This window comes from Rousettus aegyptiacus, unplaced genomic scaffold (assembly GCF_014176215.1).
Source record: "Rousettus aegyptiacus isolate mRouAeg1 unplaced genomic scaffold, mRouAeg1.p scaffold_m13_p_11, whole genome shotgun sequence".
Taxonomy (NCBI): domain Eukaryota; kingdom Metazoa; phylum Chordata; class Mammalia; order Chiroptera; family Pteropodidae; genus Rousettus; species Rousettus aegyptiacus.
Genome location: NW_023416286.1, coordinates 30,590,529 through 30,607,356, shown reverse-complemented (window position 1 = coordinate 30,607,356; position 16,828 = coordinate 30,590,529). Strand labels below are relative to the sequence as shown.

General features: G+C 31.8%; 1 long non-coding RNA gene across 1 annotated transcript in view; it reads left to right on the top strand.

Moving 5' to 3' along the window:
- The window catches only part of LOC107509434, a 687,588-nt gene extending 678,011 nt beyond the window's left edge, over positions 1–9,577 (top strand). The window contains exon 5 of the long non-coding RNA XR_001596541.2: positions 8,764–9,577. This is a non-coding gene — a long non-coding RNA (uncharacterized LOC107509434). The remainder of the gene's footprint in view (positions 1–8,763) is intronic.
- Positions 9,578–16,828: the final 7,251 nt, after the last annotated feature.

The following is a 16,828-nucleotide window of genomic DNA, read 5'->3' as shown; positions in this document are numbered from 1 at the left end:
TCTATTATGCAATAATGGTACTGCCTTGCATTCCCGAAGCAATCTCTTAATATTTCTTATATTATAATCTACTAAGATACTCCCAGCAATGTTTTGCGTCATGATATTTACATCGAAGCTGTATTTCTCTATCACAGTAAGTATGTTATTGGACCCAGGAGTAGTATCCTTCTCTAACAGTTTTATTGGCTTTGAAAACTATATTCCCTTTTTGAGGTCACAATTTGGAATATCCTTAACAATATATCAGTAGCTATTGGCAATGAGAGATAAGAAAGAGAACTCAGAACTTTCTCTTGCCTATAGTCAAAACAATCCCAGTGGAAGTTTAGGTGGCACTCTCTTGGCATGTTAGAGCTATACAGGCTCAGGTACTCCGAGCATGGAATCCAGAGGTTATTGAATGCTGACATATACAGAGTCTTTTATTCTTACATGATCTGGTTACTTTATTTTAATTTTTAAAAATAATTTTATAAGATATTAGAAGTTCCACAAGTAATTCTATGTTTTCCACAAAGTGATTCACATTTTCTTGAATTTTATACAGTATCAAATTTTTTGTTTTAAATCAGATCTCTTTGGGTTGGGAGAATTATTCACTTAATTTTGATCATCATAACTCATTTGGTTATACTCCAAATCAGAGTGCCTATGACTATCTTTAAAAGCATTCTTATTCTAAAATGTTTTTTTCTGTCTTTTTTGTTATGGTATATCTTTTAAACAAGTGTATATGCCATGCACACACACACACACATACACACACAAACCCCCACTAAGTTAGCCTTCTTTAACTTTTTAAATCATTTATAAAAATTGTACACTTGATTTCATTGGGGAAATGTAATTAAAAAATAAAACAAAACATAATTTCAAGCCTGAAAAATATTTTAGGGTTCTCTGACTCTAGTTCCAACTAGTTTCTAGTTGGTTCACTGTGGCAAAATACTTAATATTTTTAAGTCTTAGTTATGTACCCAGTATTCTGCCCAGCCTGTAGTGATACCAATAGTAACTTCTATCATTTTTAAAATTATTTTTCTTTCTAGTAGGCAACTCCATCTCTGAGAGTTTATTATGAAATCAAAGAAGTATGAAACTGCTTATGCCCCAGGGTCTTTCAATCCTGTAAAGCATTTAGTCCAACCTCCTTAAATTGGAAATACTGCTTTTGAGTTCCAGGATGAATAGAGCTGAATTTGCCAATGCCCTGTTCTTGTTAGGTGCTGTGCCATAAGGGACAGTGAGCTTATCTGTGGCATTGCTGGTGAACATGTGGTGCCAACCATTACATTTTGTTTTTAATGGAACATTTTGGTGATTTAAAAAAATATGTTGTTAAAAATACTAAGGGCGTTCAGTAAATACTGGATCTGTGAAGGTGCCTCTTCTAAGTGTTTTACTTATACTTTCTAATTTAATTCCCACAACAATCATGAGTAGGGAACAGTTTTATGTCTATAATATGATAAGAAGGGAATGAGGGGACTAGAAATGATCTCGCCCAAGTTTGTAAAAATAGGAAGTAACATAAGAGTTCAAACCCTGAGCCTAATTCCGTAGTCCATGTAATTAGAATCTGACTATCTGACCAACTTGGTGAATAATGATGATTGTCATCAAATAACATTGGCCATCAACACCTCATTTGTTTTAATTTTATACATTCTAAAATTATCTCATTAACATAGTGTCATTAACAGATATTGAGCCTTACCGATAATTTCGAGTAAAAGATTGAGAGATTGCTTTCCTTTTTCCTAATACTAACCAAGAAAATATTTACTATCAATGGTATTTTATATTATTTTATATATTTATATTTTACTTAAATGTGCTACTTAATATTCCATCTATATTTTCTCATATTGATATTTTGTGACTATTTTGATGTCACGAGAATACAAACCACTGTTACCTTAAGTTTTTAATACTTTAAAAATTATATTGATGTCTCTAAATGTAAAATAATCTCATTATTTGAAAATGTACTACAAATTAATATGAAGTACCCCATTCTTGATATTCTTTGGTGACTAACCTCTACATTTATTTCATTAGAGAAAAGTGGCATCTATACTACTATGGAATAGATATTCCAAAATTCTTATTGTTTTCCATTGTAGTATAGTTTTAATTTGAATTTGAATAATCAATATTAGATACATATTCTCAAACATTTTTTATGCTGTTAAATCCATGTAATTTTTCTTTTCTGATATCCACGTAGGTAAAAGAAACATTTTTAAAAACTGCCAAAATTATATTAATATAACAGTTATCCTACTATTATTTTACAGCAGTTACAATTCATTTTAGTGGTCTATTATGATTATTCATATTGATTCCAATGAATCAGTAAAACTGTATATCATTATTGGTATTTATTTTGTAAAATATTATTATTAAAATTATTGACTCTTTAAATTGTAACTTTATGGAAAAGCAAAAGAAACAGATAATTATTTCTACTTTATATGGGAGAAATATTGTGTAGTTATTAGAACAAGATTTGAAGTAATGAGAAGCATTGTTGATTGTGTTTATATGCACTAGAAGACATTAAACCTTTATTTGAAATATTTTTCTAAATTTAAGACAAGATAGTATGTTTCCAGTTAAAGCAATCAAGAGTAGGAGTAGTATTTATTTAAATAAAAGAACTTTCTAACATTTTCTTGATGTCTTTGTTCTTCTCCTTGGCTGGACACTTGTCCATGTGACTTCACATAAAATTGAGGTGAAAGCTGGACATCTCACCCAGATGTATATTCAACTCCTTCAGACTGAACAAAGTCACTCTCAGCTGACCACTCTTTTACTTAAGTTGCAAGATGCTTGTTACAAATATCATTTTTATCATGCTTTTTGATATCATTTATAAACAATGTATAATGTAAAACTCTGAACTTTTGAATCCAGAGTTCTCCTCAAATACTAATTGTCATCTTCCAATTAAATATATTACCTGAGAATTAATATTGGACAAATAAAAATAATCAAAAAATACAACTATGTAAAACACAAAGACATTTATCAATCATAAACAAATTCTTATAGAAAAAATGTTTTTAAGTACATTTGACAAATTTAATTGCTGTACTGTCTCAGTTAATGTACTACGTTCTGTTCATTTCTGCTTTCACTGTTGTTTGGATATGGATCATGCCTTTGTTTTTGTTTCGTGTTTTAGCAACATAGAACAGGTCAGGTAATCAATAAATGTGATACGGATTAGGAGAGAAGGTAAGAAGAAAGAAAAAGAGAGGAAATGTGAAGGAAAAGAGAAAGACATGAGAGACAGTGATGTTAACTGAACAATGACTGCTACATATTCTAGTGAAACTATTACTTTATATACGTAATTTTTAGCAGAAGAGAGACCCTATTTTCTAAGATTTCAACTCAACATCTAAGGCATGTTTATGTCCTTTTTGTTTTGCTGTTGGAAGAAAACATATCCTTTAATAGAAAGCTAACTCATTCAGTCAAGAACATCTTACTTCTTCTAAATGGAAATCTACTACAGAAGCAACATTTTTTTTTTCTGAAACGAATATATATTGTAGAAACAGCCACAGGATATTATTATACATTAAACCAATGTCTTTATTATGCTGCAATTGTGTCCTTTATGCAAAATTATTTGACTAAAACAAAGAACCAACTAAACAAAATTTATGTGCGTGTGTATGTGTGTGTGTATACATATATGTATACATGAATTGTAAGAATTCAAACAAAGAAGTCCAGAAAAAAATGGTAAACTAATGTAGTAGTGTACCAAAATGTTAAGAAATATTATAAAAGATAGTATAAGAAAAATAGCAAATTAAAGAGGAAATGTGTTGAGAGTGACTGGATAAAAAAAGCACATGGAACCATGGAGTCTTTACCTTTATCGACTGCCAGCTAGACCAGTCATCTGCTTATATCTACGTTTGTGGCTTGTTCCTTGGAAGAGGCACATAGACACCCCCATGCAAAACACGATGGTGGTGTTTGGATTCCCTTTTCTCTACTGGAGAAAAGCAAGGGGTTTACCTCTCTTGAGATCCTAAGACCATGCCCTCCTCAAAGACTAAAGCAAATTCTCTTGGCAGATTTATTTCACCCTCTTTGCCCTACAAATCAGATTAATTGAACTATAGACAAATAAGAATTTTACTCTCCCTATTTTTTCAGACTTTCCCTAAACTAGAGTGTCTCAACCACATTACTGACATTTTGGACCAGATAATTCTTTATGTGTATAGCTAGTTGAGAGAAAACCTGTCCTGTGTATTATAGGACATTTGGCAGCATCTCTGACCTCTACCCACTTGTAGCACCCCCTAGCTAAGATAACAAAAAATGTGACTAGACATTGCCAAATGTCCCATGTGGGGCAAAATTGCCCAGTATTGGGAATCACCGTCTGGACTAAAAATTATGCCTATTTCCTCTCTTCATCCAAACTTTGCTTTGATTTATTTTCAAGATACTAGACTTGCCCTGATTCTCAATCTAGTAGCGTTTACACAGATATAAGGAGAAATGTAAGAGTAGTTTAGCACTTTGTTCTGGAATCACCAGTCCTGAAGGAGATTAGCCAATTACTTTGATTTCATTAGCAAAAAACAGATTTCAGAGGATTTTTATGCTGATACTGTTGCACACCTCAAAAAGAAAAAAAGGCTAAAAAATAATCCAATAGTTAAAAACAGAACAAGTGGTCAAAATGTAATTTCGTGGAATTAAAAATATAGCTGAAAATAACAGAAGATATATTAATGTTTTTACTAAAATCATGTGAGGAAATATTGGCTATGACATCAACACTTTTTGCTTTTACCATATCAACCACAAAGTTATTTCCAGCAAACCTGACCTTTGACCATTACTATACAAAAAAGTTGTTAGAATATGGAAGACATTTTTTTCCGTAATGGGATACTGTAGAGAATGAGCATTAAGGATTACATTCCTAATCCATTCCACAACCCCAATGGTGCAAGATGGAACTGCATAATGTATCCACTTACATGCAGTCTAATTTAAGCACCCAAGTTAGATGATAAAGAAGTTAATGTAGCTTCCAGTAGTGCCTAACTTATCCTCAGGGAGTAGCTCATGCTGGGAGAACCTGGCTCATTACAGATTATTTTGCAGCATCAGTCATGCTATGAGATGGCAAGGCTTTATAAGACAAATATTATGGCTCAATCTTCAGAGGCCAGCACTACATGCAGCCAAAAATCCTCATTGGCAGAACAAAACTGAAAGCCCTTAATGAATTCTGTTACCGTGGCAGCATACTGTCAAATTATGCACTAATAGCAAAAGAGCTAGAAAACCACACCAAGAAAGCAGCATGTCTTTTGGCAAGCTGGAGACCAGGGTCTGGTGCCCAGCTTTCAAACAGTCTAAAGGATAGAATTAACATCAGAGTAAGCCAAAATCCTGTGCATACTCTCCAAGCTTTCCAATGTGAATCCTAGAACAGCTACTTGAACATGAGGATTATTTTTCTTGTTCCCTTGTGTTCTCTCTCTCTCTCTCTCTCTCTCTCTCTCTCTCTCTCTCTCTCTCTCTCTCTCTCTCCCTCCCTCCCTCCCTCCCTCCCTTCCTTCCTCTTGCTCTCTCATCTTCCAAATATAATTAGATGTTAGTTGATTTACCAGTAAAGAGCATACCAAAAGGGTAATGTATGTATCTGGGACCATAGTCACATTTTACAGAACAGAGTTCTACTTTATGAGTCAATGCCTATACTGTATCAGCCTCTGTAATTTAAGATGTGGCAGAATTTTAAGGCAATTAGCATAGTATAAGGGTGACCAGATGTCCTTGATTGCTTAGGAATGAGCCTGTATTTTATATTTTTGTCTTTGGAAGATTGCCACATTAAAAATCTTGTCAGATTTAAATCATGTAAATTAACTGGATCATGTAAATTAACTGAAATATCAGAAAATCAGAGATTTAAATTAGGTAGATAGATGATAACTGGATATGTTGATGATAGATGATAGATAGATAGATAGATAGATAGATAGATAGATAGATAGATAGATATACATAGATACATAGATAGATGATGGATGGATGAGAGAGGAGGGAGGGAGGAAGGGAGGGATGGAGGGAGGGAGGAAGAGAGAGAGAGAGCAAGAGAGAGAGAGAGAGAGAGAGAGAGCGAGCTAGTAAGCGAGTGCACAAGCAAGTGCATTTGGGAGAATGAAGACATTCGCGTAGTCTGTAAAGTTTCATCTATTTGTAGTATGTCTTGTCTTTTAAGTAGCTTTGTTTCCAAACCAGTTTCTTAAAACTTTGGCACATACATTGCAAACTTACCTGAAACACTGTTCCCTATTCTCTTTATTTTTACTCAAATCCTGTACATTGTTTCGTATTTTGTATTTCCTTTTTCTGCCTCAGAAATGGTTTATCTTCCCATGTCTCTCATCCTGCTGTTTTTGAAGTGAAAGGAGGGAATATGAAAATGGAGAAGTGGATTTTGAATGGGGCCCCCATTCTGACTTTTAGGGCAGCAATTTCCAAATAATATTGCATTTAAAGAATGATTTTCACAACACAAATATCTCAGTAATGATAGAACCTACATAACCATCAGATAGAGTATACCTTGGTTGGAGATGTTGAAAAAGTTCACTATGGGTGTTTTATCTCATCATTAATCTTTCTTCAACCACTGTAAGCGCAACTTAAATTCAAAAATCAGAAACTATTCATTCTCTCCCATTTAATAGTAGCTTCTACTCTCCAAATATATCTCAAGCAAGATTTAAGAACCTCTGCCTTCTCAACAGGAGCAAAGCGTGAGGTGGTCCTAGAGTATTTCCATTGTGTAAGGCAATTAAGTAAAATACTAACTGCATAGTGAAACAAGGGAACAAAGAATTAGTTCAAATTATGTCTCTATTATTGTCGCAAAGAAAAATTATATATCTCAATAATTTCTATGGTTAGAAAATTAATTTTATAGAAAGAAATGCTATTCAATTGAAAAGATACTTTGACTTGATATGTAGATTTATTCTTATATAAAATAGAATTATACTTTGTATGTATTATAAGATGCAAAATTAATTTCAAAATTAAAAAATAAATGTATACCATATATATTAAAGATTAATAAAAATAGATTAATAAAAATAAGGTGTGGGATTTATAGGATGTAATGTCAAAATGTTAACACTTCTGAGCAAAAACATTAAAGAGCAGGAGGTCATGGATGATTAATATTTTTATTCAAGTTCTCCAAGTTTAACCTCTAATTAACTGCTTTTAAATAGCTTTCTGAACAAGAGGTTTGATAGTAGATAATTTATTATTTATCTTGGTATCTTTTTTGAGGCAATAACTCTCATTACTCTAAAATACTTTTTTTTTTTCTTTTGTTGGCCTATATAATGAAAGATTATTTCTTGGGCTATTGTAGAGAATTTAATACATTTGTTTTTCTTTTAAAAATTATTATTTTCTCCAAATCCAATGGCTACAATTTTTTAAAAAATCTTAATAGAGACATATGTAAAAAGATAATTTAGGTTACACTATGTCAGCAGATTCCGATTACTTGACAAAAAAAAAAAGCTTCTTAAACAAAATTGCAAGTTTCCAATTTTGTATTAAATGTTATCTCTTCTATATAAAGCAGGAAATATTTTGGCAGGGTATAGCTTTTAAAATAATCATTGAGTATATTGCTGGAAAAAGACTTTGAAAGTTGCCTCATACTCTTAACAGTGGCTGGAAAAGGAAACAAAATTAAAATGGACAGATAAAATGGAAATAAATGCATAATTGCAATGTAATGATACTTGAGTCCAAATGAAGTTTCAACCTAATTAGAGTACATTTATAAATACTTTCAGAAAAATAAAAATGTCTCTTTTAAGATTAAAAAAATGATAAATATATGTTCAGGTATTTTTATTTGTGATAATTCAAACTATGTTATGTTTCTTTGTGTGTTTGGTAACATCTTATCATAAAAAGTACAATTAGTATTTAAGAAATATTTCAAAGAAAAAATTCCTCCAATAATATTTGCCCCAATGAGCTGGGTAATTCTTGTAAATTGGTCTTCTGGCATGAGTGATTTAGATAATTACTTAAGTTCTCTAATTTGGGTTAATTGTTTGGATACTACTCAGTATTAAGCTTATGATAAATGATTTGTTTTTATTTTCTTCAGTAAATGTATCAAATATTGAGTGATATGTTATACTTGACTATAACTTGCCATCATACTATTTCTATCTGTTCAGAAGTATTGTCTTTCTAATTCGATTAGATCTTTTTCTATTGTTATTTTCAAATTTGTTCGATGGAGTAAGAAAATTTTGATAAATCAAACTAAATTTCAGATAAACACTAAAAAATATCTCTCTAATCAGTATGTAACTCAAACTATTATTTATTTATTCAATATAAACCAATGATCAGATTATCTATAAACATTATGAGGATGGATGGGAATTAATACATTCTTTATTCCTACTAGAACATTTTTGTTTTTCTGTAATTGAATTTTTCTTTTCTTTTTCCAGTACTATTATTAATATTTGGTATGTACTGTGAAATAATTTTCACTTACCTATTGTCATTTTTAATTCATGAAAATAAACTAAAACCAGGAGATTATAGTTATAATATTTCTTACTTATGAACATAAAAGAATCTTATTAGCTATTGCAATTTAGATTTTATTGTATTTTAAATTAACATATTCATGTTTTTGTGACTTTTTAACAGGCAATTACTTCAAGCTCTTGTGGTGGATATAGATTTTTGCTGCAAGGAAGTAATAGTAAGTTCTTATGTATATGCAATAACTTTTTAAAAACTACCACATCTCAGTATTTGGAGCTTCATTATACTTAAAAGCATGAAAAAAGTTAATATTATTATTTAAATTTAGCCTACCATTTTATAATTTTGATAAAATTTATTCATTCTAATTATGTTTCCCAGAGAATTTTAATAGATTAATGCCAGGTCATTTTAATAATGAGGAAAAATAGACCTATGACCAAGTCTTTCCATTTTGTACAGTGTGTTTATATCAGTCACTATGTAAATTTTACTTATGCATTTATGACATTGATGATGTCTTTGATTAGCTGTTTTGCAGAGGGTCTGTTCTCTATGGGCAATTGTTTGATGATTGGTTTTCAGATTTGGGATTGTGGGACATTTATTTTGCATGAATAATTTCTTTTAGAGCAACTCAAATTCATTTTTTGATAATGTATTTTAAATACGTCTCATGAAGATATGAGTTAGTAACTATTGTATTAACCTCAAAAAAGGTGAGGGTGAGGCATATTTTTCCCAACTGGAGTTAAATAGTAAAATGAGATGGAACAACTTCTCAGTTTTTCTGCAATGTATTTCCATAATGGTTTAAATCTGTATGTTTATTTCAAATGCGAACATAAATAACTTTAGTTTTACCTGTGATTCTGGATTATCTTGTGCCTTCCTTTATATTAATGTAATTACTTGGGAATTATCTCTATTCTAAATTGAATAGAGAAATATCAGCATGCTGCAGGCTCTGTGCTCATCTAGGAATTAAAGTAATTCAAGATATACAATTTTAAATGAAACTCTGTTTCTAAGGAGAGGATGTGATTCACCTCCAGAAGTATCTGTCTCACTGATATATCAATAGAGACAACAATGCTCTCCAAATTCTTGATTTTCTAAATAGTTCAGGTCCTGATATCTTAGCTACTCAGATTTCTAGTGTGTTGTGCAACTTGAGCTGTGTCCCGGCTTCTGTTTCTTACTGATGCCATTTCCTGGGTGTCTACCTGCCTCGACAGTTGAGCTGTTCAGCAATATTTCTGTCCAGTGATCTTCAGTGTGACATAGCCTCTTCAACATGACAAAGGCAATTACCATATATCTCTTGAGTACAATAAATTAAATGTTATTTTATGTAATAAACAATGATTATACTTATAAAATGGCTGCAAGACTCATTCGGAGATATGAAAAGTATGTTCAATTATAAAATAGAAAGTATAAAAATTATTAAAAATTGCTTTCTATTTTGGGCATTTTGATTAATTTGTTAATTAATATAGTTGTAGATAAAGGCTTCAGTGAATAAACTGTATTGATGTTTAGAAAGTATTAACTGGTGCTAGCTTTTTCATAGCCTAAATATTATATAAAATTTTGGTGAATTAATTCAAATTACATCTTACTGTGGATGAGGAGGAGGAGAAGGGCAAGGAAAATGCCTTCATAAACCAGAGGTGTGAAGTTGTTCATTTCCTTATAACAAAATGGGGGTCAGCAGCGGTGGTACCACATATTTTCTCAATAATATTATAATCTCTTTAGTTCAAACTCTTTTTTCTTAGATGTTTCTAATATTTTTTTAAATTTTTGAGTCATGTTTATATACTTACCAGAAACAATGAAATATAAATATGTAGATATAAGTAAATGTACATATTTATGCAAATACATATACACATATCAACAGAATCATATTTTCTTAGAGCCCTCAAATGGGAAACTTTGAATACACTTACAAGATTTTTATCTTCTGACTGTCTTAATTTTTAGTTTATCTCTACATCTGCAATCTTAATCTACTATTGTTCTGTCATTTATTCATATATTTAACAACTTTTGGATAGCTAAGGGCATGTTCTAGACATGGAGGGAGAAAAGATCAAGTTCCTATCTTCTGCTTGCTCACAGGCTCCTGGAGAAAATGTAATAATTTCACAACAATTTCAATTCATTATTATGGGAGTTGTGATAGAGCTCAGTATATAAGGATTGAGAAGTAGAGAGATGAGTACCTAGGTCATTCTAGAAGGCTAAAGCAATGTTTCCTAGAGAAAGTATTTCTTGAATCATAGTAGGTGTGTGTATATGAAATGATGGTAGTATTGGTAGTGGTGGTGTTGGTGTGTGCGTAATTTCCAAAGTGAGGGCAGCACTGAGGAGTGAGGATTAGGAAGAAGAGTTTGTAGGAATCATTCTGGACTCTATAGGAAAGGAAGCATATCTCCGCAGTATGTAGCAAGATCAAGATGACAGGACAATGTTACATGCTGAGGGAGCGTAAAATTAAATTGCAAAGTGTCATGAAATGAGAGAATTTGAGCTTAAAATTACATCTGCACCTGTGCTGAGGAGTTTACATTCTTTTTCATTTTCTCCAGAAAAAGAAAAAAGGGGGGGGGGACCCTAGTGGATTTGACAGCAGTAAGAAACATTGGAGTTGCATTCTGGAAATACCAAGAGAGCACCAGTTTTGAAGAAGGATTAAGGTAGATGTAGGAGCAGCAGAAATAGACATAGAAAACCCAGTCAGGAAAATACATTAGTGGTTCCAAGAAATACATGGGGACAGATTTACAAAGGAAGTGACTTTGCGGGTAGAGCCAAAACCTTGAAAAACTAGCTCTGAATAATGGGGAGCAGATTATTTACATGATCTGTCTTATTTGAAGAAGGGAGCCTATGGAATGATTATTAACAGTAATCATGAAAATGGGGAATGGAATGAGGGAGAAGAAAAGCTAATTTTAAAATAAAAAGTTGTAAGAGCAGAAAAAATTAGTTCAATTTAGGGTTCTGAATTCTTCCTCTTATTCCCTAGAAGATACCTGGAGTGATTACGGAGCCTAGTTCAGAATCACAGCAGAACAAGTTGGCCATAACGGCTGTAGCCATTTGTTCTATCTTTCATACTACGCAATATGGTAGCCACTAACATCATATGACTATTAAAATTAATCAAAATGAAATAAAATTATAAATTTAGTTCCTCAGTTGCATGTTTCAAGTGGTCAGCAGCCAAATGTGGTGAGCAGCTATGCTATTGGACAGCACATATATTTCCAAAAGTCATATTGGACAACACGGTTCAATATTTTCAGAGTACTCATAAAATAATACAATTTTAAACCACTAATGTAAAGATAAAACTAAATATATTTTAACATTTATATCTTCCTAAAACTTTCAGAAGTAGGGAGACTTAATTATATTCTTATTTCATAATCAGTAAGGCTGATGAATAATACCTGAATTTTAATAGAATTAGAAAATATTAAATCCTCAAATTTATAATTCAAGGATTTTTCTTTTCTATCAGTGAGAGGCATAACTAAAAGCTACCCTGCCTCTTATAGAACTGACAAAAAGCCCATGGTAATAAATCAAAGGGGCCACTGTAGAACAAGACAATTTTCTCAAAATAGCTTATTTTCTTAATGTTTTTCAGCATCTCAATTTTCAGCTTTAAATTCATTAATAAAGCTCACTGATGTCAGTTCTCACTAAAAGATGATGACATTTGAAATAACAGATTCTTATCAGTGTGCAATTTCCAGTGCTCAATATGTAAAATATAGTTCACTATCTCTGACCTCTTAAAATGTATGAGATAGAAAAAAATCTAAAATATCAGCTTTTAATAATAGTGTTGCCAAGTGATGGGATACCTTATTTCTAAGGGAAATGTACTTTTATCTTACAAGGAAAAGTAAAGTTGCTCTCCATTTTGATTGCACACAACTTGAGTTCGTTACATGTGGTCTCAAGTTAAAGGATATTTTGCACCTGGTGGCATGTTCATTATAAACAGAGTATTTAATCTTCCTTTACCATTATTTGCAGATGAGATTTTCCAGGGTAAAAATTACTTGAAAACAATGTAGGAAAGGAAGAAGTGGATAGCTGAGTTAATTTATAACTCTAGCTCTGGCCTATTTTTCACAGAATCCTTCTCATGATATCATTTATTGGCTATAAGCTATTTGCATTTGGTTATTTGTCCAACACTATAATATACATACATATATGTGTGTATACATGTATGTGTATGTGATATATATGTATGTGATATATAAATATATCTTCCTTTAGAGCAAACAAGTCCATACTTCACTCTCTCTCCTAATTGAAGAAAAGTTTATAGTTTTTGTCTAATTAAACTTTGACACTTTAATGAATTTCAGTGACCCTCTGTCAAATACAACTTCATGGTTGATTTCCTTGACTACACACTTTTCTTCTTCCTAGGCAAATTAATCTAAGACATTGTCTTTGTTATATCACCTTTTTTTTTTTTAACTTATGATACTTTTTTTTCAGGTACATTGAACCTGAAAACTAAAGTTTTGTATTTAGTCTAGCATTCAAAGCCTCTGCAATCTGTCCCAGTCTACAATAGCTTACCCCACCCAGTCACTTAAATTAAGTGACTGGGTACTGTAGCTATTTCGTTACTGTTCCAATTCTCTTCCACTTGGTAAAGGTATTTGACCTCCACCGTCTGCCCTCAGACTTCCCTTTTTTCTTTACCCCAAAGCCCTTCATCCTTCAGGTACCCTTTTCCAGGTAGCCTTAGTGTCCAATGGTCTCAATTTAACCCAATATTGCTCACTTTTTATGAAGTTTATTTATTTGATAGATCTATCTTGTGACCACTCTTGAAATTAAATTAATTTAATAATAAAGATTTCTTACTTAAGTCTATTAGTCATATCCTCTAAGCTTGCTTGAGGGCAATTGTCATGTAAAAAACATGTGAGATTATATCATCAAAGTACATTCAAAGTATTTGCTGAGAAATCAAAGAACAGCAACCTTAAACTGCATGCCTTAATCAACTTGCTGACTCATACCAACTTTAGACGCAAAATGGATAGAATTAACAAAATATCATTTTCCGTTTTATTATGCTCAAGAATTCTGGAACAGAGGATTTTCTTCTTTGAATCTCTAAAGGGCTCTATTGTCCATAAATATTGATATTCTTTATGTCTAAAGATCAGTCAGTTTTTAAAAGTAACAATGTCTTCATTCACTTACCTTTGAGGAGAATATGAATTTTGAGTTACCTGCCTATAAATATTACATTATCTGAAAGACTAATATGATCATTTCTTTGTTATAAACGTATAACAAACAAACATTCAGAAAAATTGAAAAATATATTTTATTAATATTATTTTAAAATTGCTTTTTCAATAAAAGATGACTAGAGAAACTTCACAGCTAATGGAGGTATTTTGAGGAGGTCATCTTTTATGTTTTTTAAAAAATCTTAAGTAATATGAGAGTTATTTAGAAACCTTTCTAACCAAAACATATCTTTTTTAGCTACATAGGAAGAGACACAAATGTTTGAAATTCATAATGATCAGTTTAGTGTCTTCGGAAAGTATACCTAGCAGATGCAATAAATTACCTAAATTAGCTATCTCACCCAAATAACTTAGTTTTGCGACTTTATCTCCCATTGTCATTTCATGATTAAATGATCTTCATGTAATGGAACCAAAGGTAGCCAAGTTGTTATGGAAGAATAACAGAAAATATTTGCAGCAGGAGGAGACATTAGCCAGGGAACAAAAGAAGGATGAGGAGTGCCTACTATTAGCTATTGAAATAACTGAAGGATTTTTAAAATATGAAGAGGAAGAGTTGGAAAAATAGATTTTGATAAGATGCAGTTATCTGGAATTTGACCCAGGATACAAATTAGAAAACTAAAATATACTGTAATGTATATATGCAAAGTTGTGTTGCTTATATTTGTCAATCTTATTTATAACATGTTATCTGTGTTTTTTCTTCAAAATGACAACTTAAGGGGTGGATATTAACTTGACTCAGTGTGGAAGGATTGTACAAGTTCAGTACTCATTAATTCAAAGTATCATTTTGAAGTGAAACCAGTATCTTCCCTAGTCCCTGCCTAGCCTGCCCCACCCTGAATTTACTGGCTCAGTTTAAATGGTTTATTTGAAACTTTATTAGTTTTCTTCTCTCTCTCTCTCTCTCTCTCTCTCTCTCTCTCTCTCTCTCTCTCTCTCTCTCTCTCTCTCTCTCTCTCTCTCTCTCTCTCTCTTTGCAGTGGAACATAAAATAAGTTCACTTATTTGAATTAGGGAATTTTCTACTATTATTCACTTAGTGGATCACATCCATATAGATAATAGAAGCAGACAGAATTATTAGCTAAGATAAGCAGAACTTTTCTTTTATTAGGGCTGGACTAGAAAAATGTCTGGCAAGAAGGTGATAAAGTGAAAAATCAAGATTAAAGCTAGCCTGGAGCTTGGTCATTGGAGTGGAAATAGACAATTCGAAGTAGGGCAGGCAGGAGGAAAGAAGGACTCTGCTGGTGGAATGGCCTGGAAACCAAAGTAGGTGGGGCAGCTGCAGTGGGACGGGGTTGAGCACTTCAGGGCACTTTCTGGCTACCCTGCCTTGGAAAGGTCGGCTTTGTCTTCAGACAGTACCCTTGATGATTTTCTCAGTTTTCACTGTTGGCTTTGATAAACTAACTGTCCAGGCAAATGGCTCTGATTTTAACTGACAGCACATAATAACTGTAGTCCATACATTTTTTTTTTAGGAAATTTATCTTTTAATCGATATCACCTGTTTGAAGAAGAAAAAAAAGTAAAGAAAACCACCACCACAAAACAAAACAACTATATTTACAGGAATCTATTCCTTTAGATTAAAAATGAGCAAAAGAAAATAAAAAGATCAATAGATGTTTCTAGACAGTCATAAAACTGTATCTCATTCTTTTGTCTCCTCTTCTGTCCACTGTCCCAACACTCTTTGTGAATTGTATTTTTGTGTAAAGTGGTCATTCCATATGTATTTATAAGAAATAATTTAATACAATTGAATTAAATATTTGTTATGTAGTTACTTTTAAGAACAGAAGCTGGAATCAGACCTTATGGTTTTTAATCTCATCTTTGCTGATTTCTAAAATTGGTAAAGTAAAACCTTTGATTCTCATATTACTTTTTTGCTAATAATAATTATGTAATTATAAGTAATAACAAGGATCAAAATAAGGTTATGTGTATCAGGAGCAGGTCAATAAACGCCATGTCATCAACAAAATACAGATGCAGGTATTACTGCAGTATTCAGGGACATTGAGAGAAACTAGCTGTGGCAGTAGCTCCTCTTGAGTCTCATTTCCAGGACAGGGAACCTACCTGTCCATCCAGGTTGCTTTTATTTTTGTTGCTACTTCAACTTTAGCAACTTTCCACGATTTCCTCTTCTCTAGGCACCTATGAAGCATTCATCCAAAATTTTACATCTCAAAGCAAGAGCCGAGGGCTTTAGGGCATGCAGTTTTAGATACTGGACTCATACCTGTTTGCTCTTATTTTTCCTATCTAATTTTCTTTTATGATTATATTATGTTTATGTCTACTTATTTATATATCATCTTATATTTATATTATATTGTTATATTTTCTAATTTTATATTTAAATTAATTATTTTGATTAATATTTTGATGTTTTTAAGTCTTTTTTAAAGGCCAATGAGTTTGGGGTACATATAAGTAAGTTATTTCCTATCTAAAAGTGAAGAATATTGATTAAAAAAAAACATGTAAGCATTATTTTCTGTAACTAGTTGGAAATATGAATTACAAAATAGTTTGTCAATTCACTAGTCAACTAAGGACTCATTTATTCTTGGATTAGCTGTCTTGATGTCTCATTGTTATTTCTGAGAGAGAGAGAATCGATTAATGGATATATATGCGTATATTTATATATAAAACCTCTAAAGTATTTTATTCAATTTTAAGAGAGATTTCCTTCATTAAAATTTATACAGCTTTTGTCTGGTTTGTATTCTTTTATAACATTAATTATGGATTTATCAATAGTCTCTACCAGTCTGAACTTTCTATCATGAATAATACAGTCTAAGCATAATTAAGTTATGATGTATCAGCATGACTTTTTTCTTGTTAATAACATTGTAATGACATGATTATTACAATGA